Below are 26,878 nucleotides of genomic sequence, written 5' to 3'. Positions count from 1 at the left end.
TGTAAATGTGGTTCCAGGAGCCTTAAGCCTTAGAAAAACAAACAAACAAACAAAGATTACTGTATAGTAAGAAGCTTTCTGACAATGACAAAGGACATAACAATATTCTGTCCTATAAAAGTCAAACCATACAGGGTCATCAACTTTGTGGACAGGACAGAGTCCCTCAAGGAAAGCTACTTGTTCCAAATACTTTAGAAATTATACAAAGCTTGCTTACAATGTAGGGGGGGGCAGTGCTCCCTTTAGTCATTGTCCACTCCCATCCCTACTTTACACTCTAGTGTTTTTGTGTCTTATCTGATTTTTTTGTTTGTTTGTTTTTTATAGAAATCACAAGGGTAGGGAGCTGGGCAGAGTCCATATCAAGAACCCTGTGGCAATATGCCTTATATGGAGTCAATTTTATTTTAATGTTTAATAGCAATGTTCTGTTAGTTTGGTTACTGTTCTCACCTATATGTTATTAAAAGAATGGGAAAAGAAAACCCCCACAGGCTTGTTGTTGGTGGGTAAAGGTAGGTTGATGGTTTCAGAAAACTTCTTGGCCAAAGTGTGGTCTGGGTACCATTGTCTTAGAACATACCTGCAGAGCCGGTCAAACTGGCAGGTCTCTAAACTCTTGTATGATTTTTACTATCAAATATCAAAATATCCAGGGCACAATTGGTACTCGTGGGTTGAATTCTGTGTCTTTATTAAGCACCTTCCTCTGTGTTGAAGTGTGACCCCCAAAAGATATGGTGGATATCTTTGATCCATTTGAGTGTAACCTTAATTTGGAAACAGCTTCATTGTGGATTCAATCAAGTTAAAGCAAGTTATATTGTACTGGGCTGAACGAGTACTCTTAAAAAGTGAGAGAATTTTGCATACAGAGCAGAATGCTATGCTATGTGAAGACACAGAAGACCCAGCAATGAATGCCACATGAAGCCTAGCAGAAGTTGCAGGGATGCATTGACAAGTCCAAGTGCACCAGGAATGCTGAGGTGTTAGGAAGAAACAAAGCAAGATTTTTCTCCAGGACACTCAGGAAGGCCCATCTAACACCCCAATTTTAAACTCCTAGGACACTAATAAGCAGCCCAGCACTCTGACTTGAATGCTTACTAACCCAAAGTAGAATTTTTTTTTAACCAGAAACAATCAAGTAAAGCCCATGATTATGGGTGGAAAGAGAACCAATATACATGACAAATTTGGATCAGCAAGGGATGTTAGAGATGCACACGTATCAGCTGTGAATCCAGCTTTCAGCACAGGAATCACCCAAACTCTAGCTGCATGGTTCATAGGAATCTGGATGAAAAGATGTACCTGAGAATACCCTCATAACAATTCAATTTCTTTTTGTTTGTTTCTTTTTTACAATGTAGATTCTCGCTCTAGCCCAGGCTGACCTGGAATTCTCTTTGTAGCCTCAGACTGACCTTGAACTCACAGCCATCCTCCTACCTCTCCCTCCTAAGTGTTGGAATTAAAGGTATAAGTCACCACACCAGGCTCAGTTTTATTTTGATCCAAAGCTTAATGTTATTAATATTGGCCACCAAATATTGAAAGGCCTGATACAGAGCTTTCATGTTAATATACCTGAAAGTACCTATTTAGTTTTCTCTTTCAATTTTTTTTCAAAAAATTATAGTAAGCACTGTGTAAGACACCTCCCAACTATCCCAAGCTCAGTGTTCACGTTGTATAAAATGTCTTCCTTTAGCTTGTGAGCTCTACCTTCTTACAGTGCTTCTAAAAACCAGAATATGCTAAATGTTGTAGAGTGTCAGTTCTGATACTGACTCTGAAAGACTGTGACTTCAGTAAAACTCCCATTTTCTCGTTGCTTTTGCTAACTTGCTCTGATTAAACAAGCTGTCCTATGTGGCAAGGGACTGAGCCTCCAGTTGATGGCTGGGGAGGAGCTGAGGCCTTTTGTTGTGGTCAGTTTCACATTGCTGGCAGAAATCACCTGACCAAGAGTAGCTGTTGGCAAAAAAAAAATAGGTTTATCTTGGCTTACAGACCCAAGGGGAGGCTCCATGATGGCAGGGAAAACAACCTGGTCAACATAAAGTGGACAATAGCAACAAGAGAGTGTGCCAAACAATGGCAAGGGGAAACTGGCTGTACTATCCATAAGGCTGCCACAGCAATACACTGCCTCCAGGAGGTGTTAATCCCCAAATCTCCATCTGGGAACATAGCATTCAGAACACCAAAGTTTATGGGGAACACCTGTTTCAAACCACCACATTCCACCCCAGACTCATAAACTGATAACCATGAATGATGTAAAATGCAATGCATTCAGTCCAACTTTAAAAGTCCCCATAGGTTTTATCAATCCTAATGCTGTTCAAACATTCCTGTAGTATAAGATCTTTTAACGGAGCCAAAAAAGAATCCCTAAAAAATCTATAATGGCACAGAACAAACACTCACCCTGCAGAAGATGGCATTGGGCATAGCAAAAAAAAATACTCAACCAATACAAGATTTAAACAGGGCAAACACCAAACTCTATAGCTTCAAGTCCAACAACTCTAGTCAATGAAAAGTCTCCAAGCCCAATAATTTTAACCAGCAACAACTCTCTGAAGTTCCAATTCCATCCCTCCAGCCAGGCTACTCACAGTCCTGGAAAACTTTATCTGGGTCCAGCAGGTTTCCTTAGTAGCCATCTCATGGTCCGGGCATCTCCAATGGGTCTTCACTGAAACCCACAGTTCATCCTCATGGCTCTACCAGGTATCCATGCAGGCATCCAGCAAACCTGCTTCACACTACCCATGGCCATTTCCAAAACACAAGACTGTGTTGCAAATTCAATGACCCTTTCTTTCCTGCATTTCTCATACTCCATAATATCAGGTGTAGTGTCAATTTGTTAATCTAAAAAATAAAGCAGAATTTGAAGAACAGGACACTCCTTTAACGTTCAGGCTCCTTCAAAAAAATTTACATTCTTCCTGTTGCCCCAGTGCAGGTTAGCTGGCCTAACCTCAAACGTTGTAATCTCATATAATTGCAGCTGTGGGGCAGAAGTTTCAGCCCAAGGATTTCATTTCTGTGCCATATCCATCTACTCACACCAGTCCATTTCTATACAAAGCAACTCTGCAAATTCTTAGGATGTGGGCATAACAGCAAGCCTCTCACACAAACTGTTTCTAGCCCAGTCCAGGCAAAGCACTTTCTCACCCTCATAAACCAAACTTCACAGTCCATAGTTCTTACTGCATTCAGGTCTTTCAACTCTGACCAGAATAGTCCATCAAGGTGTACTTACAGCACTGCAAGTCACCTCTTAGACCAAGGTTTCAAATCCTTCCACATTCCTCTTGAATTCCTCAGTGAATCATAATTTAGCATCTCCAAAAGGCAAAAGCCACATAGTCAGGTATCTAGCAGCAATCCCACTCCTCAGTACTAACATTACTATTGCAGTCAGGTTTGAAATTACGTGCCCAAGAGTAGCTTATGGCAAAAAAATCATTTATTTTGGCTTACAGGCTTGAGGGGAAGCTCCATGATGGCAGGGAAAAATTATGGTATGAGCAGAGGGAGGACATTGCCCCCTGGACAACATAAGGTGGACAATAGCTACAGGAGAGTGTGCCAAACATTGGCTGGAGAAACTGGCTATAACACCCATAAGCCTGCCCCCAACTGCCTCCAGGAGATGTCAATTCCCAAATCTCCATCAGCTGGGAATCTAGCATTCAGAACACCTAAGTTTATGGGGGACACCTGAATCAAACTACTGCATCTTTAGTTCAACAGCCTGTTTTATTGTATGCCTAAGTCTGCAGGGTATCTTCTGTTTGGCCCTTGAGATGTCTGCAGTCCTAGCCAATGCCTTCATCTGCAGTCTTGTGTGGCCCTAAGTCAGAGAACTCAATTAAAACATACTCAGATTTCTGACCCATGGAACCTGTATGATAATAAATATTTAAACTAGTCAAGTTTGTGGTAATTTATGATTCAGTAATAGAACAAAACTGTTAAAATACTCAAGCTTTTTCTTTCTCTATGGTTAGAAGTTAACAGAGATGCTGTGTTCATCTTTATCATTAAGGAAGCAGCCTAGCTTGCTTGGTTTTACTGTGAATGATTTTTATGAATCTTTGCTTAATAATTAGGGAAAGAAAATGTGTCAAATTTTGTCTCTTGAATTATCTATGTTTCACTTAGAGGTCATTTTTTCAAGGTAGGGTTGTCAGATTAAGGAAATCAAAATACAGTTAACTTTGAATTTCACAAAACCAGTGAATCATATTTTAGTATCTAAGAATGTCCTCTGTAAAATTTGGGGCATATATTAAAGTATAATCTGATATTGATTTGGAATTGAAATCTACCTGAGGTCCTGTATTTAATGTGGTAACCCTATGCCCAGGTCACACAACCAGTTAGTGAGAGTCTGCAAGAGCAGCCAGGTTCCCAGCCATTCTTCCTCCTTCAAAACTCTTCAGTGCTGACGAAAGTGGTGTTTTAGAAACTCACCTTGTGGTCTTGCATGTTTGAAGTTTTGATGTAGTAACCATTACTGAACTGTTTTTGAAAGGAGCCCATGGTCATTAAAGGACAAAACTGATGTACTTTGACTCCATCAATAGGTATCATTCTACAAATGTAAGTCCAGTCTGATCACATTAATGGAAGGCAGCTGTGGGTCCTGATGTTCCCATAATAGCCAGCAGGACTAAATGATGTTAGCTTCTGACTTGATTACATTAATGTAATGGTTCTAAGCATGCAAACATATTATAAGAAGAGACAGTTGTGGGGGAAAATGGAAGAAATTTTAAGAAGCTTTGATATTTCTATGTTTAACATATGCAGATATATAAGCATGACTATAATTATGTGAAAGGAATGCATTTTCTAGACATTAAGAAGCTTTTTACAGGCTATAGAGGGGGTTTGTGGTTAATACACTTGCCTACAAAGCCTAAGGACCTAGGTTCAAATCCCCAATATCCACATAAGCCCAATGCACAAGGGGGTGCTTATATCTGGAGTTCATTTGCAATGGCTAGAGGAACTGGCACATCCATTATCTCTCTCGCTCTCTCTCCCTCTCCATAATAAAGATGTAAATAAAATAAAATAAAATAACTATAAAAAAGCATTTACTAGCTGGTACTAAGAGACCATAAACCTGAGTATGATTGCTCTCTAATTAGAATTAATATTTCTTTGCTTGTGTTCTTGAACTTTGGATGTTTATGTAGCTTTAATTGTTTAAGTACATTTACATGTTTGATGTATACAGCCTCCCCTTGATTATGGGCACACAGAAAGCTTGCTCTTCTGAGGACAAGTGCAATGTGAATATAACCTGGTAGAGTAATAGGATACAAAAACCCAGTGGTGATAGAGTTTGAATGAATGCTCTTTGCTAATTCTACATTTATTTTAGTGCATTCTAAGATTTTCTAGATTAAATAAAGTTGATTATAGTGGTGGAACACTTACCGAGCATGTGTAAGGCTCTAGGCTAAATTCCCAGTAACTGCAAGCAAAACAAAACAAAACATACAAAATAACCTTGATTGTTTTTTCTGCTCTGCTCACACTTCACTGACAAATCTTCAATCACTTTTCTTCTCTCTATGGCCAAATAGCCACAAAAGTCTCTTTATATGGTGAAGTATTATATTTATACATCTCTATCATCAAATGTTAGACTAAATGTAGTGTTATATATACTTATCTGTGATGATCTTTTGGAAACAATCTCCTCAGATAATAACATAAGAATGAATCATACTTAACTTTTAACAAAACATGTTTACTTATTTCTCCAAATTATCAAAATAATTACCAAAAGAGGCTTATAGCAAATCTTAGCACAGGCCACATGCATAGATTGTAGCAGTGCCTGGAACCATGTTTTCTCAATGCATGTCTTTCCACCAGTCTACACTTAATATAGATTTCTGACATTGTTCTGTTCTGTTAAAGACTATGTTCTCTGCAGAAGTAGAACTTGTATTGTAATAAAACTAGAATTTATTTATCAGACAATCAAGAGCCTTGTTTCCTGGCATTTAGCACTGGGAACCTCTTGAAACTAGAAAATGACTCATTTAGAAATACTAAAGCAGGAGGAATGGAAATGCATTTTTTCCATTTAGAATTCTTGTGGTGGATCCCATCTCCATTCTGAGCGGCATATCTCCCTGAATGTATTATTAGTTTGGTTACAGCTGAGTTAAAGTTGTGACACCCATAGGTAGACCCTGGGATATGCCTTATAATTTTCTATCAACTAGCTGAGTGACTGGGGCTTTGAGGGCAGCTGGGAGGAGAGCTGAAGTGGGCTAGAGTATCTGAAGCCCAATTAATGAGCCAGAATTTTAAGACATGAAATCTAACCTCTGAAGAAAACAAAAGCTCAGTAATTACTGAACTTCCCTTTGAAATTTTCTGGTCTCTACTTGCCCAGTATCTGTGTCAGTTTGATTTTGTTGGTTTGAATGATGGAGAAATGAAGTTTCAACTCTCCAGTGGTAGTGCAGTGCATTACAAATTAATAATCTTATGAGTTCCTCCTTCACTCTAGAATAACTGCTAGCCTTTGTAATTAAAGCCCCAAACCTCAACAATTTACTTCTTTAACTTCACCTAGCTGAAGAATTGTAGGCATTTAAGTATCAGATTTATTTGAATCAAATGCCCTACATTTGTATGGTCTCCTGTATCCATATGCCACTGGAAAATGCAAATCCCCACTTAAAGTTGAAGTTAAAGGGGAAGAATAAGGATCCATTTTTCTTTCCTCAATTCAGTTTGTCATCAACACTGTCCCTCCCCCCCCAATTTTCTTTCCCACTATAAATAAAGATATTTGGCAATTACTTGTAACTATTTCATAAAGAGTTTAGGAATATAATCTTAGTCATATTCATACTCCAGGTGTTCAGTTTGTGTTAATTTTCAGTCTTTTGACTTGTAATTTTTCCTCCCTTCCTCCCTCCTTTTTTCTTTCTTGCTTCCTTTCATTTTTGACAGTATCTCATTATGCAGCCCAGGTTGACTTAGAATTTATGATCATCCTGCATCAACCTCCTAAGTGCTGGGATTATAGACAAGGCTATCAGGCAAGCCTGGCTCTACTTTTTAATTTATTATAGTATTGATACTTGTGCATATAGTTGAGCCCTGAAATATATCTGTGGACTATTTTTAGATTTTTATTTTATTCTGAGTGTATAGTGCTAACTTTGGCTATTATCTTGATAGCTTTCCTAGGCCTTTAGTTTTGTATAATATATCCCTTTCAAATGCAACTCAGGATGCTTCTGCCTGATCACAGCACTGATGGGGAAATTAAGGGTCTGTTGATCATTTTAGTGTAACAGACATTTGCTGAGTAGCTAGCATGTGCAAATAACATACTCTGTATTTACACTTACTTGGTGATTATGACAGTCTCAAGAATTAGATGTGTATATTATGCATGGGTGAAATCTATTCTTTATCACTATAAGATGCCTTACCAATGTCAACATAAAGGTTGAAGATAGAGCCCTGTTTTTGATCATTGGCTCCTAGGCTCCAAAACTCATGTTTGTCACTGCTGCACAGCTGTGATCCTTCTCTGGCACATTGTCTCTAAGTGTTGGACTCTGCCTTCTGGTGGTCACAAAGAGTGTATCCTTAGTACAAACTGAGAATGCTATTTATTTTTTTTAAATTTTATTGTTTATTTTTATTTATTTATTTGAGAGTGACAGATAGAGATAGAAAGAGGGAGAGAGAGAGAGAGAATGGGTGTGCCAGGGTCTCCAGCCACTGCAAATGAACTCCAGATGCATGCACCCCCTTGTACATCTGGCTAACGTGGGTCCTGGGGAATCGAGCCTCGAATCCAGGTCCTTAGGCTTCACGGGCAAGCGCTTAACCTTTAAGCCATCTCTCCAGCCCAAGAATGGCATTTTTTGTACATGAAGGACAGCTGTCTGCAGTCGCTATGTGTGTGAGGATACATGGATGGGAAGAGTGCATATGGGGATTTCTTTCACAAGCGTGTGCTCTAGGCGCATGGAGCACTCACACCAGCTCTGATTCTGTTACTCCATCTGGGTGGCCATTTATCTTGTACCTCCAGCTCACCAGGGTGAAGGCTCACTTTTCAAATAGCAGTTCTACTTACATATGAGAAAAATGTAATCTAGCCTTGCTTGAGGGTTTGATTTGGGGCAGAAATACTACAAGAGGCTAATCAAGGTCTTTCCAATCATAATTTTCCAGTGACCTCTGCGCAAGGTGCTTTCTTTAGCAAATTGAAAGTTCCAACCTAAGGCAAGCCCTATGAGTCTAGAAATGATTCATCACTTTTCACAGGTTCAGGTTTGAAATGTCTATATAGTATTTTAGCTACCAGTAAACAATGAGAGATGAATCTGATTTGGGGCTCTTATGGAAAATAATCATTTATAAAGGACCAATTAGATAAGGTTGAACAGCATTTAGAATATAGCATTTACGAAAGTATCTCAGAACCTGCAAATACATGTTTAAGGCTAAAGTCTAATGCAATAAAGGAGGTTGGAAGGACTTCTTTAATTGTCACTTATACTCTTGGAAACCTTCAGAGAACATATCCTGTATTAGTAAAAACATCCTGATATAAAGGTAAATACAGTTCCATTTCCACTTGGAGGTGGGAGAGAGCCCAAAACTCTATAAAGAGTAAAATAGTTGAGCAAATTGTGCTTTTCACATTTTTTTTCACCTCTGCTCAACTTGTTTTAGTCATTTCCCATTTCATTAACTTATGTCACCTATAAGGTTCTGCAAGCAAAAGTAAAGATTAAGTTTATATTTCCTGGGAGAGAAATACATAAAATATTACATGAATAAATAGTACAATATTAGTATAAAACATTATACATATGTATAATGTTTTATACTAATATTGTACTATTTACTCATGCAAACACACACACACATAAATTATATATATATAATTTCTCCTATGGGAGAGGTTAGGAAATAATTGACTTGTTCTGTGTACAACCCTGCATTGCTTCACTAGAAAAACACTGTTTTTAAAATTTGAAAATTTTAAAGGGAAAAAGAGTACTTCTTTGTTGAGATCACTTTTGCTTGAAATTTGAATGGATTTTTATGCCTCTTATGTCTGAAGAACTTGAATTTTTTAAGTTTATTGACAATATTAATACATATATAATGTATTTTAATCATAATCTCTTCCCATTACCTTATCTTGTCCTCCTCCTCCCACTGAACCTCCTTCTCTTCTCAAGTAGTGTTTCTTCCAGTTTAATGTCTTTCTTCTTTCATGCCTGTGACCTGCTGAGTTTAGTTAGGACTTCCTGCATGAGCATGGGTGGGGGATATTTACTAGAACATGTGCACCTTACCAATGGCTACACCACTGAAGAAAATGTCTTCCTCTGTCCTCAGAAACCATTAACTACCAAAAGCTCCCCATGGAGAGATGGGCATCACATAACCTCCTCTACCATCCATAATGGAATGTTGATGTGTCCAATATTGTATAGGTCTAGTGCAGGCAATAAAAGTCACTATGAGGTCATGAATGAAATGCTATGTCATGTTGAGAAGACAGTGTCCCACATCATTCGTCCCCATCCTCTGGCTTTCCAAATCTCCCACCCCCTCTTTTACAATGTTCATGGGGCTTTGAAGGGGGAGATAGGTGATATAGGTATCTCATTTAGCACTGAGCATTCAACAGACACTTGCTCTTAGCACTTTGATGAGTTTTACACCTCCCCAGTAATTACCCCCAACTGCGAAATGAAGCTCCTCTGAGGAAAAGTGAGGACTATTATTTGGATATAAAAGTAAATATTTAGAGTACAATTTGATAGGCACAACATATGCACTTATACCTTCCTTGCAAGGGCTTATGATCTTCCCAGTCATATGATTTTGACTACATTGTCAGTACCAGGCATAATTTCCCTTCCATAGAACAGATTGTGAATACCAATAAGAGAGAAGTTGATTACTCCCATAACAGTAATACCACTATTGCAAAGTGAACATATCACTCACAACATCCACCTTTATGAAAGACTGGTGATAATGTTTCTCCCCCAGCAGCCTGCACTTTCACCACTATGAAAGCTAGTTCACATGGAGGAAACTTCTAGCTCAGTTCCAGCTTGACTTTTCTGTGTCCTGCAACTTCAGCAATGAAGAGCTTGAATTTTCTTTCAGTATTAAAAGGTTCTTTCATCTGGTTGATAAGAAATAAGGAACAGCCTTTTCCATGCTCATTTTCCTTTTCTGGAAAGGTAGGTATATAGGAAAAAGATGCTTGAAGATCTCATCCATCACAGAAATTCCACCTTATTGTTTAAAAACAATGGTGACAAGTTACAAAAACTGGTTATATGTCAAAATAGTGATAATGTAACTGTGTACCATGGGACCTTAGCACCTTCTCTTCTACCTAACTCACCAATTACCTACAAACTATTTCATATAGGCTAAGAACTAAAACAAAGCTTTATAGGGGTTTTTATGTAAACTAAGCATCAAAATAAGCTCGTCAGCTGGACATGCTAAGGCCAGCCTGTCTGCAGAGCATGACCCCTTCCACCAAATAAAATGACAACCTTCTTAACTATTCTATTACCCATATTGCTGTCTCTAAAGTCTTCCAAAGTGGCACTATAGATCTTCTGCTCTTATAACTTGCTCTAGAGAATAAAATAACATATGATTATTTGAGAAGTTTAAACTGTTTCTTTGGGAAAGGTGGTTTTTAAGATCTTTCTTCCTTTCCTTTTTTCCATCTCTCATGTTCTACTTTTTTCCCTTTCCCTTCCTTTCTCTGTACTTATTTCATTCCTTTCCTTTCCTCTCTCTCTTCTTCTCTCTCTCTTTCTTTCATAATATATATTATGTATGTATATTTCATAAAGTAATATTTTGAGCTATGCAGCAGAAGACATCAATGGTATTAAACAGAAGTGGACCATGTAAACCTTAAGGCTGACCAGCCAGGCCAAATGTGCCAACTGGTTCAATAGTGGCATGTCTGTTATGGAGGAAACCAGCTGCTCTCTGACTGAACTGGAAGCCCATCCCATGGGAGGGAATATATGCCTGGTACTGAAAACTTAGTCAAAAGCCTATGGCTGGGGAGATCTTAAGCCCTAGGGAAGTAATGTCTGCTGTTATCTGTCTAAATATCTTCTAAAACATGTGTCCTTTAAGTACTTTTTGTGTTTATGACCATATATTAATATTATGCTCACTTTTGGTTGGAGAAACTTCTATTTTCAGATGGCGGTGGCAACTGGAGTGACTCAAAAGTCATCATAGTGCTGAGAAGAAGTGACAATGGAGTGTTCAGTATTAAGTTAGACATCTCACCATACCCTCCAAGGCTCAGGGTCCATTGCAGAAGAGGAGGCAGAAAAATGTAAAAGGCAAAAGAAGGGCAGGGCTGCTTACAAAGCAACCTTACAGACACAAAATGGCCTTGATATTCATGACCTCACAGTGCCTAACACCACCTGCTCAAGACCTGCAGAATAGAAGGAAAAAATGATGACATAAAAATAGAAAAGAGACTTGTTGGGAAAAAGGGATTTAATGCAGGGAGGACTTGGGAAGAGGAAAATGGGGATAATGGGTGGGAATTATCATGGTTTATTGTCTATACTTATGGAAGCTATAAATAAAAAGTTTTTAAAAGTAACCTGGCTATAAGGATGTCAGGTACTTCCAGACTCTAACAAGAAAGAATGTATTTAGGCAACACACACACACACACACACACACACACACACACACACACACCTTATTTCTTTGTTTATGAGAAAGAGAGAGGGAGAGAGAGAGAGAGAGAGAGAGAGAGAGAGAGAGAGAGAGAGAGAGAACATCCAAGCTCCAGGGCCTCAGCCACTGCAAACAAAATCCAGACACATGTGCCACCTTGTGCATGTAGCTTATGTAGGTACTGGGACTATAACTTGGGTCTGTAGGCTTTGCAGGCAAGTGTCTTAACAGCCAAGCCATCACTCCAACCCCTATTTAGACCTTTTGATGGGTATAACCTCTCAATTTAGCCAAAAAAAAAAAAAAAAAGGAAGTTTCCCTCTAGGGTCTATGGCCTTCCAAGCCATAGGCTTCTGAATTTAATTCAATCTATAGCATGAATTACCTCCCACTGAGTGAACTTCTAAATGTATATTCATTCCCTTTGATTACTACTGCTCTCGCTTGATTAGATAAATTGGTTTTTATGGATGGCGATGAATACCTAATATTGGGGAGACTCAAGACCCTTCAAAATAACAAGAAGAGAAAGTCAAGTGCTTAACACTCCATCTGTCATCTCTGTTATGGTCCAGAAAGCATGACAAATGATGTGGTAGATTACATATGAATGCTTCTCTCACATGGAAAAGGTGAACCTTTCCCATGGAGATGGAAGTAGGCCTTGATGAGACTCATCAAAGCACAGAATAAAAGGCTTCCATGAACTTAACAATAAAGGAGACTTGCAATAGGCCCTTCAAGGCTCAGGAAACATTGCAGAAGAGAGGACAGAAGAGCCATACAGTGGAAAAACATACTAAAGGCATTGTCCTACCCCCAGTAACCAGCTGGCCAATTCATGACCCCACAATGATTACCAATACCTCCACTGAGAAGGGCCCTCTATAGGATGAGGACAGACCAGAGGGGACAAAAGAGGATAACCCAATGGGGATACTAACTACCAATTAGCATGTGTCTTAAAGTTCCCAGTAAAAAAGTAAATAAATAAAAGAATGTCTTTAGACTGACAACCAACCTTTGAGTTCTCCTCTTTTTGTTTTGCCCTCCTATGTCACATCCAGATGCATCAGGAAATCTTGTCTATTTTATTTTCAAGTTTATTTAGAATCTAACATCATATATACCACCACTACCACCCCACCTTGATCAAACCATCATCATCTATAATTGTACATGTATTCTGAATCAGCTCCTGCTCTGGCCTCTGAAAAATTAATCCCAAGACAGTGTGAAGAAGTTGTAGTGTCTCACAACTTAAATCTCAGCACTTGGAAGCCTGTGATTGAAGCATCACTGTGAGTTCTAGGTCATAGAGCCACAAAAACAAAGCAAGAGAACAGAAAGATAAAACACAGTGGTAGTGGTGGTGGCTAGAAGAACTGACTAAAAATCTAAAACCCAAATTAGATCAATGAATCCTTTATTTAAAAGCCTTGTTCTAGTGGCTTTCCATTTCAAAGTCAGAGTTACAAAGAACTACAAAATTCTACCGGGCATTATCCCCCAAGACTTACAGCTGTTACAATTTGCAAAACTTTAAGGAAAAACTGATGTTGTTGGAGCTTGATTCCTCAAACATTGCTTTCATCGTTTTTTTGGATAGATCATTGATACAGTGATTCAGTTGGGCATTCAGGGATGAATAAGTACTGCTGTCCCCTTCTTACTCTCTTCTTTTTGTGTTTGTAGCTAAGGTGTGCATGTGTGTATTCATATTTGTGTGTGGGTATATATGTTTGTACAGGTGCACATGCACATGTGTGCATGTGTGTGGAGACCAGAGGTGGATCTTGGGGGTCTTTCTTCGTCCCCTTCTAGTTTATTTTTTGTGACAGAGTCTCTTTCTGAACTAGAGCTCATAAATTTGGCTCAACAGGCTAGCCAGTGACCTCCAGGGATTCTTGCTCTCCACTTTCCCAACCCTGGGATTACAGGTGTGTGCCACTACACCTTGCATTTTAATGTGGGTTCTGGGAATATGAGTTCCAGTCTTCATGCAGGAGTGGCGGGTACTTTACCCACTGAGCTATTCCCACAGCCCTCTTATTACTCTTTATTTTCTTCTCCTTTTCCCTCCCCCAGTACAGCCTGGACGTACTGCTTCCTAGGTCCCTCTCAGGTGCTTGCCCCAGATGCATTCTTACCTCAGAATCTTGGCGCTGGCTGACGCTTTCTCCAGAAGTTCAGATGGAACACTGGGAAGCTCTTTCAGGCCTTTAAAATGTCAGGCATCTTGTGCAAGGATTCCTAGAAAATTACAAGGGGCAGGGCCTTGATTATCCTCTTATATCTTTTTCCTCCTGAGTCAAACTCTTCAATCCTGAGTAGAATGGATTTCTATCACATATAAGTAGATATGCCATTATGATATCCCTATTACCCTGGGAGTTAAGTGTGGAAAATAATTAGTTGTACAACCCAAATAGCTGTTTAGAAGAATCAGAGGGCTGGTCAGATGGCTCAGTGGTTAAGGTGCTTGCCTGCAAAGCCAGAGGACCCAAGTTTCATTTCCCAGGACCCATGTAAGCCAGATGAAAAAGGTGGTGCATGTGTCTGGAGTTTGTTTGCAGTGGCTGGAGGCCCTGGCCCACCCATTCTCTCTCTGTCTGCCTCTTGCTCTCTCTCTCTCTCAAATAATAAATAAATAAATAATACAAAAAAGAATCCCAGGTAGCATTGAATTTTTTTTTGCATGTGTGCTCAGAGCACTTTCTTATGTAGCAAAAGTCATCCAAAGACAAATGCACAGGATCTATAGATACCTACACAGGAGAAAGTTGTACAGAGAAACTTAGGACAAATAAGGTATAACATCTCTTCCAGCACAGATATTATATTATTCTGTTACTTTTTTTTTTACTTTTTAAATTATTTTATTAACAAATTCCATGATTATAAAAAATACCCCATGGTGATACCCTCCCTCCCCCCACTTACCCTTTTGAAACTCCACTCTCCATCATACCTCTCCCCATCTTAATCAGTCTCTCTTTTACTTTTGATGTCATGATCTTTGCCTCCTATTATGATGGTCTTGTGTAGGTAGTATCAGGCACTGTGAGGCCATGGATATCCAGGCCATTTTGTGTCTGGAGGGAGCATGTTGTATGGAGCCCTGCCCTTCCTTTGGCTCTTACATTCTTTCTGCCACCTCTTCCGCATTAGACCCTGAGCCTTGAAAGATGTGATATAGATATTGCAGTACTGAGCACTGCGGTCATTTCTTTCCATGACCATGATACCTTCTAAGTCGTCCCATGGTCACTGCCATCTGAAAAGAGAAGATTCTCAACCAAAAGTGAGAGTAGCATTAATATAAGGGTGTGAACATTAACAGAAGTGCTTACTGGGCAGTTTGATAAGCACAGTATGCACATTTGGCCAGACAACAGCAGATGTTACACTCCTAGGGCTTATGACTACCCCTGTTTTAAATTTTCAGTATCAGGGATGTATTCCCTTCCCATGGAGTGGGCCTCCAGTCCAATTAGAGGGTAGTTGGTTTCCCTCATAACAAATGTACCATAATTGCACTGATTGGCTCATTTGGCCTGGCTGGCCAATTATAAGGCTTGCAGGGTCCACTGATGAGTATCTTCACTGGTGATTTCTCTTTCTCCCATTGAAGATTCTGTTATTTTTTAGCTAATATTAACACAGAGATTAGTATTGATGATAAGAAAAAAGATTCAAGGGATAGCTTGCATGGGCTTAGCTATTTTCTTCTTTGAAATCCAACAAACAGCTCCAAATTGCCTCCAATAACCACACAATTTAAATAAAAATTGTGCCCTTCTTATTCATTGAAGATTCAAAGCCTAGTGGCCTTTTCCGAGCATATCTCTGCTTTGAATATCTCTCATGTAAACTTTGGGGACTTGCTTTGCTGGGTAAATCCATCTGTGTAATTAGGATGGTGTGGTTTATTCATGTGGTTTAAAAATAGTCTTTTAAAACTGCACATAATCTTTGGGAAAGATTCACTGTAAGCCTGATGGCTCATGTATATTTCAGCATATGTATGTTTCTAAAAGTGTCTAGTGCCTAATGGAAGCTCAGTAAGTATTTAGAGAGTGAGTAAATCGATGGAGTAAATGGATGGGAACTTTCTAGAGGACAGATGTGCCTCGCTCTCACAGTCAGAGACCTGGCCTGGTGATTATCTCAGATCTAAGAAGGCAGCTCAAAGTGAGGTTCAACTATTGCAGTGTAACCTGGAAGGATTGTTACATGCTTTCCGATGAGATGGGATGCAAAGCTGATGATGGGAAGACTTCCCTTTCCATGTACATGGGTAGTCTTTGTATACATGAGTGAGTTTGTGTGGGGGTGACCTTATAGTAACCCACAGAAGCTGCAGCTCTCAATATGTGACAGACTTGGAGAGGATTATCACCAGATCAAACTTCATTACTTTAGGACTACCTCTCTTTCCTTCCAGGTTTTCCAACTCAAGGTATGGATGGAAAAGGAGTGCATAAGAAGACTGCCTTCTCCAAACTGTGGCTTTTCTTCTACTCAGCTTCTGCTGTGGGAGACAGAAACTTAGCTTTAATTCAAGTTTGGACTTCTGATTTATTGCTAAAATAAAATGTTTTGTGATTTAAAGTGACTCTAGAACTTTTGATTACCCCAGAGTCCCCAGAAAAAGTAACGAGGGCTGCACAAATGTTCATCTGGAGGCAATAGAAATATTAGCCCAAGAGAATAAATTGGAAGAGACAGTGGGAAATAAAAATGAAGTTGTTTATAATCCTACACTGTGAGTCATGCTTGTTACGTGTGTGTATTTCACAACTGTGCTCTGATTAGTAGGATATCGATTCTCATGTCAGCCTGAGAATATTTCTGTAGAAACTCAGTCTCATTATTACTTGGTGCTGAAATTTCTCACAAACTTTATTTTAAACCAGCATGAAATCATTAAACTGGGTTAATTTTTTTTTCTTCAGTCTTTAATAAGAGAACTCATCAGAGAAGTCTTTGCTCTGGGGTCATTGAAGTGTTGGAGTAAATCTCGCTTCTGTTGCCAGCCAGATAGCTGTACTAGTACCAGGCTCAAAACTCCCTTCTGAAATCATGCAGTCACATGAAGAATGCCTCAGGCTGATTTGACCTGTGGAGTTTTAAAGGCACTCACGGACTTTTTAAGTGGGATATATTTTTTCTTAATAGAGCTATACCAGGTAATAGATAACAGTGTGACTTTACTAAGAAAAATGAGAATTACAGTCTTCTAAAATTAACTGTGCTTTTAATTAGAGGGAGATACATTTTTGCATTTATTTATAACAGAGATATATTTTGGTCCTTTACCAGTCTGGCAAAAATGGCTGTTTCTTGTCCTCATGGCTCAGAGTTTACAAAAAGTCTCAATGTATTGAGATCTGTAGCCTTGCAGGCTGGGAGATAAGGGATGTCTGGTGTTTCTTTTTATTTGTTCAGACAGCAGCCAGGCATGGTGCTCTGCACACAATAAGTGTCAGAGAAAGCTATTGACTGAACCTCTGTCTGTGTCCTTCTGTTAGAGGGCATATTGCTACCCATTGTTCACATTTGAAACCAAACAGCATTAATACTGAGGTTCTATGGCTTCTGAATGCCTTTCACATTGTCCCCTAATTTAGACTAATTACTGGGTAGAACATCCTTTCTATTTTGATAGTTAAGATGGAGAAAATTGAAAATTTGAAAAAAAAAAATAAAAAGAACAGACTCTCAAAAAAAGAATCTGGTTTAAGACATTTAAAAGTTATCTCAAATCCTAGCATCCAATGTCTGACTTACAATTTTCCATTTTGTTAAAGTATCAATTAAGTGGCTCCCTTTTTCTTTCTGAAGATCACAAGCATCATTTCATATTAGTGATGATTCCTCTACCTTTGTGAGTGTTCTTAAAATTGCTATATAGGTGTGAATAAGAATAGCCTATCTTTCCCTTTCTCATTTTTGTAAGTGATTTTTTTTTTCTTTGTGTCCTCCAAGGGGATGAATGGAGAATATAGGGAGTGGGTAAGTGAGACTGTTTCTCTGTCTGCTGAAAGATTGATAACACACTAAATAGTTCTCATTACTTTTAAAAAATTTTTTGTTCATTTTTTATTTATTTATTTGAGAGTGACAGACAGAGAAAGACAGATAGAGGGAGAGAGAGAATGGGCGAGCCAGGGCTTCCAGCCACTGCAAACGAACTCCAGACGCATGTGCCCCCTTGTGCATCTGGCTAACGTGGGACCTGGGGAACCGAGCCTCGAACCGGGGTCCTTAGGCTTCACAGGCAAGCGCTTAACTGCTAAGCCATCTCTCCAGCCCCTCATTACTTTTAAGAGGTGGACTAGACTTAGGAAAAACTGAGAAAGCTGTCTTTGCTACTAACATATTGTTTCTTAATCTTCTCTTCAAATTCTCTTCAAACTACTACAGTATATTCTTCAACCTTCCTCTGCCTTTTATCTGACTAAGCCTAGACCTATTCTGGGCATATACTTAAGTTTTCCTTTTGGAAAAGCTCTGTTCTAGCTTTATTGCTATTGCCTATTTTCTCTTCATTCTGACTTGCTTCCTCCTAGGCTTTGCTTGATAACTGGCTAACAAATGTGATCAACTTTTTCACTGAAATTAGCCATGACCAATTATGACTCAATGTCTTATGAAAGAGATGCCTCATTTGCACATTAAACAAATCAAGCATGAAGAAGGGCTTGGAGAGTGAGAGAAAAGGACTAACTGGTGAGAGGAGTACTGGGTTACCCATTGTACTAGTCAGCTCTTGCTGCTATAACAAAACTGGTTTGCTTCCAGGCATGTCCAACCTTATGACATTGTGACATGATACCATCATCTACAAAGTTCATGCTCAAGAATTCTGCAACCAAGTCATAAAAATCACAAAAATTCTCACAATATTTTAAGTAAGTTTATGATTTTCTGTTGAGCTACATTCATAGCTATCCTGGGCTGGATGTGGTGCACTGGCTGCAGATTGGACATGCTCGGGACAGAAATTCTCACTGTTGTGAAGTCTGAGCTTCCAGCACAGCCAGGGCCTTGTGAAGGCTCCTTTTCTATCGAACAGTGGGCTACCGTCTGCACATATTCTTTCTTGCCTCCTTTATTCCCTTATTTATTCCTGTCCGTCCTCTATTTTCTTAATCTTCTGTACCAGTCTCCTTTTCAACGTACTAGAACATATTCCTCAACCTTCCTCTGCCCTTTATCTAATGAATCCTAAACCCACTCTGGGCATATACTGGAGTTATATAACTATCACAAAATATAGTTAGAGCTTCAACGTAAATTTTGTATGTATATAATTCTGCCTATAACAATAACCAAGTATTTCCTCTGAACAGGTCATTATGTACCACAGCAGAGGAAGTATTTTCTGATAGAAAAGACCTCAAGGGGTGTGAGCCACCCAAACTGCAATGTTTCTTGGCTTAGGACCCAGCTATTGTTCAGTCTTCACTAGGTTCATTGTCTTCATTCCAACCAGTGAGCTCCTAACAATGTTTTAAAGACAGGATGTCAACATATGGTCACCTAAGTCAAAGTACATTAGTTGGCCAGCAGTTTGGTGCTGTGGCATTGCTGGAAGCTCCTTGATGTCTTTGGGAGTAGAAACATCAAATAGTGATGCTCTGTCCCAAAGTAGTGCAGTTGGTTCTGCCTTTACACAGGATACCAAATCTTTAAAAACACAGTTATCACAAGGTCAATCAAGGCCTCAGTAAAAAGTCCAATCATGGAACAAGCAGCACAGACCAAACGGGCCCATTTACCTGTAAGTTCCAGCACCTATTGGGGTAAGGAGCCCAGGCCTTTGCCTTTGACCAGCCCCAAAGCAACAGAGAACCAAGAGCACAGGCAAGTTGAGGCACACAAAAATCTCAAGGCTAAAGAATGAACATCCCAGAAGCAATAGTGAGAAACAAACACTTCCAGGCACTCCTTCAGCTCCAAGACCATGGTGCTGGGATGGAGGGCTGTCTGGGAGATAGGGAAAGATCTGGTATTCCCAGACAGTGCTCTGTGAACTTTGATTAATATTTTCAAAGTTCAAATGGACAATTTAACAAGAAATAGAGTTTCATAATAAACTTATAAGAAGATAGACTCAACAAACAAGAGAAGCCTGTAAATGATGAAGATAAAGGGGAATTAGGAGCAGATATACACAACAGTGAAGGAAATGCTGATGAGGAAGAACCACTTGTGCCTAATTGCTATTATGACAAGACTAAATCCTTCTTTGATAGGATGTCTTGTGATTATAACAGAGAAAGGAGACCAACCTGGGCTGATGAAAGATGATTAAATATTGAGACATTTGGAATGCTACTTCATCCAAACCGTGGTGGAGGAGGGTACACAGGCAGAAGAGGGCTTGGTTTCTTTGATGGCAGAGGGTATGGTGATATCTGAGGAGGGCCCTTCACTGCCCCTCAAGGCTTTCATGGTGGATTCAGTGGAAGCTGGGGCCAGGGAGTTGGCAGATTTTGAACACAGGAAAGACTACAAAGTTGCTGTGCAGTCTACAAACAAGGCCTTGAAATGAGATGAACTTCCAGCTCGTCCCGGATCTGGAACTTGATTTCAGTGTTTGTGGAGAATGAAGAAGTGAATTTGTTATACACTTGTCACCAGCACTGGGTTTTGTTTCTGTGTTTTTCTGCTTAATTTCAAAGATACAGTGTGGTTATTTTTGTGGGGAGGAAAATGCCTCTTAAAAATGAGCACTAAATATACTTGGAAGAGTAGAATTTTAAGTAATTTCTTACACATGAACTAAAGATGTACTTCAGTGGATTTCTAAGCACTTTTTTTTTAATCACAGAGGTATTTTTCTCATTAAATATTTAAATATTAAAATATTTTCTCACTAAATTGTAGTTGGCAATTACTGCAGGTTGCCTGCACATCGGACCATAGCACTATGAGAGTCACAAAAGGTTGTGTGTGTGCATATCTTTCTCTTTATACTTGGAAATCCTATATGAGGTGGCTTATTTCATCACTTAATTAGGGTGCTGGATAGTAAATAATTTTTTTTCAGTCAACTATGTACACACAGGTAAAACTGTTTCTTAGACAAAGGTAAATTTTTATATGGTTGTAAAATTCCATTCTATTCAATTTCCAAAGAAACACTAAGAATACTTAAGGCTGTATAAAAAGCAAATAAAATTTTAAAGACTAAACATTGTAAAGTCAGCAAAAAAGGATAGCAACTATATTTGATTAACAGATGTCATTTGTGTATGCTATATTCCTTTGGTGACTCAAGGCACTTCCAGAAGTATATGGTGGGCTGGAGAGATGATTCAGTACTTAAAGGCACTTGCTTGCAAAAGTCCTGGGTTCAATTACCCAGTACCCATGCAGAGCCAAATATACGAAGTGGTGCATCCCTGTTGTTTTCAGAGGCAGGAGGCCTTCTGTGCCCATTTTCTCTCCCTCCTCACACTCTCTCCATTCACAAATAAATAAATTAATTAAGTAATTGGTGTGCTTTATGTTTTACTTCAGGCATTATCTCCATAATTGAATAGGCTTTGTGGTCCACTTGGATCACACATTGCACAGGCTGTATAGTATAATAGTGTATAATAGTGTAACTCAAAGTGATTAAGCATCTTGGAGTTATAGGATTGTGTGTTGGGTGAAGACCAATGAAGACTGAAAGCACGCATTGGCAGGGTTCTTACTAACCATGGAGAATAAACTTTTCTAAAAAAATATCTTATTTTACTTATTTCTTTGAGGGAGAGAGGAAGATAGAGGGAAAGGGACAGAAAAGGAGCAAATGGGCATGCCAGGGCCTTTAGCCACTGCAAATGAACTCCAGACACATTCTCCACGTTGTGCATCTGTCTTACATGGGTACTGGGGAATCAAACTTGGATCCTTAGGCTTCACAGGCAAGTACCTTAATTGTTAAGCCAACTCTCCAGCCCATAAACTAACTTTTATACATGAAGTTGTGATACAGAAAATGCTTCATAACATTTGTATTAAAATAACATGAAATATGAAACTCCAGCTGACTTTTTTAAATTTGTGGGCTATTTATTAATACGATGTTGGAATTTTCAATGAGTTCTACACAGTGGGAGAGATGCTTCCAGATGTGCTTTTCTAGATACTTGCTCACATTTGATTTAAAGTTGCAGAACAATTTAATCATCATTTATCCAGTAAATACTTGAGTGCTGACTAAATGTCAGCACTGTTCTAGGACCTAGGGAACATTAAAGACCAAGATTGATAGATCTTTGTTCTAATAGTGCTTACTTGGAGTAAGCAGGAATGAAATTAATAAGCAACTATAATGAACACTATACCAAGTGGCTATAAATCAGGTTGACATGACAGACTACCTGGACTGTTGCCTTAGAGATAGTTGTTGGAGAAAACTATTCAGATTTAAGGTGGGCTATGAATGACAAGGAGCCAATCATGTGGAGAAAGAAAAGCATACTGCTACTGAACACAATATTTAGGGTAAGGCCTGTGGGGTGAAAGAATCTCTGTGTTTGACAACCAGGTACAAGGTAATATGTCTATCTGCAATACAGTGAAAAACTGGACTGAGAGTTCTATCATAATGGGATTTAGAAACTTGAGAACTGATCTTCCTTAAGAAGTTCTGTAAGAATTCAGTAACAAATCAGAGATGACCTGACCTGAAGCTATAAGCAATACTTGTTGAAGACTTTATGTTTAAACAATGTACTCCCAGAAAGTGCAAAGAATGTAAGGATTATCTGAAATTAATATGAATGACCTAATCCAAGACAGTGATAATTTTAAGGTAGATAGGCCTGGAGCCTGGAAAAATGAGAAACACAAAACATATTAGCACAAACAGAATTAAGAGTCATATCGAGGGTCATGTTTTGCTAGTCATTACTTGTCCTCACTTGTTAATCTCACCAGTAGTCTACCCCAGTGTGCCATATTAGCATTACTGCTTACTCTGTGGTGTGGTGGAAGAAACATGGGAATGTTGGCTAAGGATTTCACCACTATTCCTGTGATGTTTATTTCTAGCACTACCAGCACATTGTTCATCACCTGGAATGTGGGAATGTCCTGGGTGTATATAGTACTTATGTGTTTTATATGCACTGTATATGTTATATATTTTATGGGTAATTGATATAACACACACAAAACAAACATTCATATTTATTTCACTTTTACAATTTGACCATCCTCAACTAAATGTTTTCACACATAAATAATTCCTCTAGGAAGTGCAAATAAGTACTTGACTTTGTTTGAATGCCCCTACCAGGAGAATTATTTCCTAAGATAATGCAAAACAACAAAAGCCAAGGCCCCCTATATAATTACCTTGGTTTAGAGACTGTGTTAGTTTTGTTGTTGTTGTTGCCGTGACAAATGCCCAAGAGAAACAACTTAAATGGAGAGAAGATTTGTTTTATCTCACAGTTTCAGAGGTTTCAGTTCATGGTTGCTTGGCCCCATTGCTATGGGTCTGTGGTGAGGCACATCATAGTGGAGATGGTGGAGAGGACCAAAGTTGCTAACTCATGGTAGCCAGGAAGCAGAGAGAAAGGGACTGGAGACAATGCGCATCCTTGTGGGGAACACCTCCAGTGACCTACTTCCTCCAAGAAGGCTCTGAATCTTCCTTCCCATCAGTTCTAAATAATACCTGCATCAGAGGCATCCATCAAGGTATTAGTCTCTTGATTAGATCAGAGCCTACAGGATGTAACTGCTCTGCAAGAGCCTATCCACTGGCAAGTAAGCCTGTAACATGTGAGCCTTCAAGGAGACACTTCATATCTAACCCATAACAGAGATGATAACCCTCTATACTTTCACACATCATTTGATAAAGCATCATGTAGAAAATGGAGACTCAGGGCTTCATCAGTGCTTGTTTTCAAAGATGGAACTACAAAGAACATGTCCTTTATGTGACTCATTTTAAAATTCTGACAGAGGGGCTGGAGTTCACTGGGTGATTAATGACAATCCACGTAAAGCCCAACAGACACTTGTTTGCAATGGCAAGATATCCTTGGGTTTGTATATGTATACACACACACACACACACACACACACACACACACACTTTTTTTTTTAAAAAATGCTTTAAAATTCTGACACACTCTGCTTGGACATTCAGTATAATCACCTCTCATGTGATCACACTCCACATGGGGAGCTCCGGCAGGGTGACAGAAGGGGCATAGATACATGACTGAGGATGTGGGCTATAACCACTCCCAGAAAGGTATAATGAGCTATTTCTGCAAAGGAGAACAAGCATACTTACCAACAAGGCAGACTGTACTAATTTTTTAGCTGTTTACCTAAGTAAGATCTATACTTCAAGAAATAGGTTTTGGCAGTCACAAGTCTTTTTAATTATCATCAATTATTTTTACAAACTCCCATAACTAAAACTAATAATCATATTTTATTCTCTTTTGTAGGGAAAAATGAAAAATTGCATTATGTGTTCTTGGATATTTTAAACAGGAACAGATTTTCAAAATAGGCTGTGAGAGTTATTTTGTTGTTACTGTTTTACTTTTATTCAAACTTTGGATTTTATACTATTTTATTTTATACTATTCACACACTATGTCTGGGGTCTAGGGGATGAGACAAGACAGGATTATTTCAGTATGTCCCAAGGGTGCTACTGTCAGGGGAGACCCTCTCCCAAGATATATAATTATCCTGATGGTGTGAGATGGGAGAGTACTTTAATAGTAGGAAATTTCAAAGATAAGTGAAAATAAATCTGGCTGCTGTTTATTCTCAGTTCTACTAGTAAAATTATAGAAAAGGTGATGGACAAATATAGAAGAGGCAAAGGTCAAACATTTGTGCTTAACATGGCCTACAGTTTTGAAAGGCAATTATTGGTAAAGCATACAGAGGCTGTGATAACCACAAAAGATCTAATCTTTTGTCAAGTTCTAATTTCACTACACCTGACTGCCCTACTTGCTCCCAGAATGCTCTGCATTCTCTTGTTCTCTGTAGGGTTAGCCTACTGCCTTAGGAAAGCCCTCCAGAAGACAAGCATGCCTAAAAAGCTAAGGACATTTTGGCAAAATCATGGTCTTTAGTTCTAAGGGGTTGTCTTGACTATGTAACGCAGGTATATCTTCAAGTGATTCTGACTCATTAGAACAGGAAACCACTTCTTTCCAACTATGTGATAGTTGAAACAAAAATATAAAACCATAGGATTTGAATTCAAGCAGATTTGAATTCTGATCATATCTGTTAAAGCTGAAATTGACTTACTGTCCTTTTGGTGTTTATTTTTCAAAACAGTGAAGATGATCTTCTTTGCTTAGAAAAAGCTATGGATAGGGCTGTGGTGGTTTGAATAGATGGCCCCCAATATATTCAGTTTTTATTTGTTTGTAGTTTGCATCTGCAGCCACCTGGATGGAGGCAATGTCACTGGGTGGATCTTAAGGTGTGGTAGTAGGCTTCAGATTTCAATCTAAAAATATGCAAAGTGTGCCTTGCAGGAGTTCCTGAAGTGTGCTGTGCTGTGTGGCTTTTGGTTTTTACTTCTCTCTCTCTCTTTCTGCTTGATCCTGTGAAGGCAGGCCAGTTTCTTCTGCAATTACGGAACTTCCTCTGGATCTGTAAGCTTAAATAAATATCCCTTCTTCCATAATTGTGTCTGGTCTGAAAGTTCATCTCAGTGAACCTGAAGCTGTCTGTTACAAGGGCTAAAGAAAATAAACATGTACACCCTGCACATGATGGAAGCACATAAGAAAGTGGTTATTATTATTACATATTTGGGTCCCTCTAGAAAGTGAACACAGTCTCATAGGTTTGCACTGAAAGTCCAGGGCTCTATACATTTTAGTGTTGAAAGAAAATGTCCTGGGAAAAGCCATATTATGTTCACCAATTCATTTACCTACTGGGCAAATAAGTTCAGAGAAACAAAACTTTCATTAATTCCAATGTGCACTTCTTTTAACCTGTTCTCTGATATTTTGCTGCCAGGGTCCCTAAGTTACCACTCATTTACATAGTATTAAGTATGTCCCAAACATTGCTTTCAGCTATTTAAAATACTTTTCTACTTAAACTTCATGAGAGTTCTCTGAGGTATGTAGTCTTGGTGTGCATGTGTGTGTGTGTGTACATGTATGTGTATGGTGTGTGCTTATATCCGAGCGTGAGCATGTGTGGAGGTCAGAAGAAAACCTTGGGGTATGGTTGCTTTATTTCCACCATGGTTGAGGCAGAGTCTTTCTTGGTGTATGCTGCTGTGAATGCCAGACTATCTGGCTTATGAGCCCTGGGAATCTCTTGATTTCTTCCCATTGCTGCTATAGGAGCATTGAGATTACAGACACATTTGCCACTTGTGCCCAGCCTTACAGGGATTCTGAGTGTGAACTCTGATTGTCAGGCTTATGCAGCAAGTACTTTTAACCACTGAGGAATCTCCCTAGAACCAAGATATGTAACATTATCATATTTATTTACAGATAGATATTGAAATTGAGGCAGAGTATTAAATGGAGAATCTGAGTTTTGATTCCAGGGTTCTTGCTATTCCCTACTACATTTAAATTACCTGCAAATGGTGTTTGTGGTCTGATAGGGATTAGTGATTACTCATACTAAAGTCTGTCAGCATCTGGAGTCAAGGTCACAATTCCATTTTAGCAACGTCACTAATTTAAAACTTGGCTGCACTCTGGACCACTGAATTTGCTGAGTTATAACTGAAATAAATTCTTAAAAAAACTGTCATAGGATTTCAGTATACAGGGGGAAAGCATATTATAAATATAGGATAGTAATATTGCCAAATGATTCATGACTAGATTTTCCAAGGTATTTTTTAGGTCTCTGTTTTGTCCTTTCTCTTACTCAGTGTCATAGATTTCTTTAGCATGATCAGGTTTCTTTAAAAGATGGGAAATGAAGAGATTTGATAGGAAAAAAGTACTGAACATATTTAATCACATCAATTGTACTATCTATGAACTTGAACAGTTATAATTATTAGATTAATCTAGATTTTAAATATTATGTTGTGTTT

At 38.8% G+C, this 26,878-nt stretch overlaps 1 pseudogene; it reads left to right on the top strand.

Annotated features, from left to right (window-relative positions):
* Positions 1–20,359, top strand: part of LOC101612237 — a 92,304-nt pseudogene extending 71,945 nt beyond the window's left edge.
* The last annotated feature ends 6,519 nt before the right edge of the window (positions 20,360–26,878 follow it).

The sequence above is a fragment of the Jaculus jaculus genome, chromosome 4 (assembly GCF_020740685.1).
Source record: "Jaculus jaculus isolate mJacJac1 chromosome 4, mJacJac1.mat.Y.cur, whole genome shotgun sequence".
NCBI lineage: Eukaryota > Metazoa > Chordata > Mammalia > Rodentia > Dipodidae > Jaculus > Jaculus jaculus.
Note: the sequence above shows the minus strand (reverse complement) of the source record. Positions and strands in the feature narration are given on the sequence as shown.